The sequence below is a fragment of the Megascapheus bottae genome, chromosome 4, assembly GCF_031878675.1.
Source record: "Megascapheus bottae isolate mThoBot1 chromosome 4, mThoBot2.hap1, whole genome shotgun sequence".
Classification (NCBI taxonomy): Eukaryota; Metazoa; Chordata; class Mammalia; order Rodentia; family Geomyidae; genus Megascapheus; species Megascapheus bottae.
Genome location: NC_143512.1, coordinates 26813574 through 26817943, shown reverse-complemented (window position 1 = coordinate 26817943; position 4370 = coordinate 26813574). Strand labels below are relative to the sequence as shown.

The 4370-nt window shown below is 37.3% G+C and overlaps 1 long non-coding RNA gene across 2 annotated transcripts; it reads right to left on the bottom strand.

The window, feature by feature from the left end:
- Window positions 1-324: 324 nt before the first annotated feature.
- Window positions 325-3472, bottom strand: LOC150064189 (uncharacterized). 2 transcript variants are annotated; one of them, XR_016535130.1, is made up of 3 exons: window positions 3284-3472; window positions 2265-2382; window positions 325-568 (listed from the first exon to the last, which is right to left on the bottom strand). It is a non-coding gene; the product is annotated as an uncharacterized LOC150064189 (long non-coding RNA). The 2 variants fall into 2 exon arrangements; XR_016535131.1 differs by having other exon boundaries at window positions 3314-3472.
- Window positions 3473-4370: the final 898 nt, after the last annotated feature.

Sequence of the window (4370 nt, the reverse complement as noted above, 5' to 3'; positions counted from 1 at the left end):
TTGGAATTATAACAACTATACCTAATAAGTTATTTCCTCCATCATAGAAATCAACTGACATTTTAGTAGGTTTCCCATCTTTTTAAAAAATTCTTTTTAAATTACTTCGCGCATTACTTCCCGCTCATTGATACCTCTTCTTGTGTTTTTGTCCCCATTTCCCTCCTCCCACCCATGCCCAATCATTTTGTTTTCCCCCTTCCCTTCCCTATTTCAAACAAACAAATGAATATATATATAATATCCCAGGTAACAAAGATGGATACAGTAACCACATGAGATTAGCCACAAGGGAGAAAAAGAGAAAAGAAATAACATCGTACATTAAGAACAACCATCACAAGGATTTGTTCTTGGAGGCAGTGTGACTGCCACATAGTGCCACGTAGTCAATGTGGGGGTTCAGAGGTGGTCAGTCCACCTTCTTTGCCAGCAGAGTTACATGGCCAATGGATGCTGCTACTGTAGATTTCTATTGTCTTCGTTGAAATATTTTGTTCACAAAGAGGAGCAACTATCAAATTTCTGACGTACTTCTTAATGTCCATTTTCTTGGTAAGCTTGTCAGCTTTAGGAGAAAGAAAAAAACAAAGTTAAATTTGGGTAAAATGGCAAAAAAATTAATATAAAATAAAAATGTCAAAATTAATACAATTAATTAAAATGTTAAGTCAAGTTAATTTTAAATTAACTTATTTTAAGTTAATTAAATAAGCAAATCGTGTAAGATTTTACTTTGTATGAAAGTGCAAGCGGTGTTTATCTCCATAGGAAATGTAGAACAGGGAAAGGGAAAGCCAAGAGGGCAGAGCAGGGAAGCAAGATGCCGAGATACCGGGCTGGTGAGCAGAAATCGTCACTGAGATGCTAGTTGGCTTGGCTAGGAACCACAGCCACGCCAGGTAAACTTGAAGATGAGCATGCAGCGGGATGATCTACGTATTTTTAGCCACTGCAAGAAATCTGGAAGAGACCTTCTAGCACCCCCTACTGGCAAGGTATAATCTACTGGTTTAAGGATCCAGCTCTGAAGTACCTAGCAGAACCCATAAAGGGTTCAAAGTAGATACAAATGCATTCTAGCGTTTGGTATATGATACATCATTTCAAATAAGAGGAAGGGGGCATTTATTATTCCAGGGTTAATAAACAGGAAGTAGATACAGCAAGGGATCCTTTTATGCCCTGCCAACCCTAGAGCACACAGAGTGTCTTTTTGTCTGTTGGCTTTGGAGGAACGGAGAGGTTTCCCAGGATGTATTGATTCCAATGGGTAAAGTCTTCAAACTAATTTTTTTCACTGATGCCAGTACTGTTTTCAAAAACAATTTTCCTGATTTGATTTTCTCAATTGTTAAACAAAATTTGATTCCCATTGTTTAACAAAAAACATGTAAAGTGAAGTAAGACAGGCTCAGAGGGAGGAAGAAAGCATGTTTCTCATATATAGATATTAGGTGTACATTATAAATAAATATGCAAACATTAAAAACAATTTACATCAATGAAGATTAATGCACATAAAAAAAACTTCCAGCCAGATGACACTGTAACAAAAATTTTGTAGGACAAACAATAAATCCATTCAAATGTGCATAAAAAGTCCTTTAGGTTAACTACAACTCTGAATCACTGGAGTATTCAAGTAGGGACACATTAGGTATGCATCAACAAGAGTCTAACTTAAACAGTACCTGGATGAGAAGCATCAACTACTCCTTCCCCCATATTTTCTGGACATATCCATACCCCCAGTGAAAGCATGCATCATAGACAAAAGATTTTTTCCTCTTTTCCTTTTTTATTGTTGGGGTGATGTATAGAGGGATTATAGTTACATTCGTTAGGCAGTGGGTACATTTCTTCTTGAACACTGATACCCTTTCTCATGTTTTCCTCCCATTTTCCCTCCCCCACCCTCTTCCAATAATCTTGTTATTTGCTTCCCTTCCTCATTTCAAATAAACAAACAAACATATAGACAATATACCAGGTACCAAAGTCAGCTACAGTAACAACATGAGATTAACCATAAGGGAAAAAAAGAGAAATGAAATAACTTCACATAGTACATTAAGAACAACAATCACAAAGATAAATCTCTTGTTTCCATAACCTGGAATTCATTTCACTTAGCCCCATCCTATATGGCCATATGTACATAGCTTTTGAGCAATTGTGATCCTCTACTAGGACAATCCTAGACATATACTAATTACAAATGAGGGAAACTGCTGAGCCTATGTTCTTTGGGTCTGGCTTACTTCACTTAATATGATTTTTTCCAAGTCTCGCCATTTCCTTACAAATGGGGCAATGTCATTCTTTCTGATGGCAGCATAGACTACCATTGTGCATAAACACTGCATCTTCTTGATTCATCTGTGTGAGAAAAGATTTTAAATATTATCACAAGAACATGATAAATACTTAAGATGATAAATACACTAAACAATTGGATCATTTCACAATAATGGCAAAATATTTCATTGTACCTCACAAATATATAAAAGTATATATATGTGTGTGTATGCTACATATATAATCAATTAAAAATAACTGGCCATGCACTAGTAGTTCAAGTCTATAATTCTTGATACTCAGGAAGCTAAAATCTCACAATCATGGTTTGAAGCTAGCATAGGCAGGAAAGTTTGTGAGACTCCGTGTTTCCAGTTAACTACCAAAAATCCAGAAGTAGGGCTGAGGCTCAAGTTGTAGAGTGACAGCTTTGAACAAAAAAATAAAGGACAGTATCTAGGCCTTGAGTTCAAGCCCTAGCACCAGCACAAAAAAATAGTAAACTTGAAAAATCACACAGGGTTGGGAATGTAGCTCAGTGGTACAGTGATTGCTTAGCACTCAAAACACCCTGGGTTACAATTCCAACAATACAACAAAATCAAAATTCATCATGTAGCATTACAAGAATTTATGCACACTTGATGCTTCTTGCATTCGAAGAAAGTATATGAGCTAGATCCATCCCCAAAGTAGACTGTAAGTGGTTAGAGCATAACCCAGTAGCTAAATGCTCTATTCAACGCAATGCTTTCCTCATTCTAATAATTCTGTAACTACGTGAATGAGTAAATAAGTGAAGCAATACTAAGCCCACTCAGAGGAACAATTTAAATAGGTGGATCCCTGGACAAGTCAAGGGACATTAAAAACATTGCTTAATTTTTCTAGAACCAGTGAGCCAGGCTAGAGAATATGAAAAAGAAGTCCTGGGCAGAGAGCTGCAGTACATCTATGACACAGATAGGAAAGAAGGAAATACCTTCCCTCCCACAGGGCAATTTGTGCTCACATCAACCTAGAAATCCTAAACCGATCTCCCTTTTAGTGCAAGCCTCTCTGCCTGGCTCGAATGGCAACAGACATATTTCCAACCAGCTTTATTACCATGACCCAGATATAAATATCATGGCAGAAACCTATGAGATAGGAGCACAATTTTCCTGACTGAAAATAGAGGAAGAGAGTATCTCTGATACTAGAGTGGGGTTGCCATAGCAACCAGCTGAGTCACTAATGAAAAAAGAACACTTGCACTATGACTAGCCTGACATTCTGTGACATTCTCTTATTTTACTGTAGCTCTAATGATGTCTTCAGTAGGAATAACAGAGAAAAAAGGTTCTGACCTCTCTATTAAACCTGCAGCTGGCTTGACACACTCTGTCTTTAGCTTAATGAATGTGAATTTCTATGTGCAAATTCTGTCTGGGAGAAAAGCACTTTAGGAATTTGTCTGAATCATATATTAGAATTGTTGATTCCATTGTTCCTTTAATGTGGCCTTTTCTTTTCCAAATTAAGATGGCAATGAAGCAGATGAGTTCTGAAAACAAAACAGGAAGGGGAAAAATGAGTGAAAAGACATGACAGGGAGATGCTAATCCATCACTGATGATGTGAAAATGAAGAAAACAACCAGAGCTACTTCCTTACTCAAGAAGGATAAACAAGAGGCTGTTTAGCAAGAAAGCTAAACAGGACCAAGGAAGACCAACAGGACCTGTTAGAAACAGTAGATGAGGCTCAGTGATCAACAGGATTAATGTACTCTTCACTATAAAATGCCCTCTGCTAGACACTTTAAGGTGTTATAACAAAGAATATTCTTACATCATTAAAAGTCTAGCTGGTGCCTGTGGCTCATGTCTGTCATTTTAGCTACTCAGGAGGCTAAGATCTGAGGATCACAGTTGAACACCAACCCAAGCAGAAAAACCTATGAGAATCTTATCTCTAATTAACAACCACCAAAACAACAATGAAACAAAACAAAACAGAAAAACAGAAGGGGAGAGGTAGAGCATTAGCCTTGAGCAAAAAGAGCTCAGGGACCATATCCAGGCCTA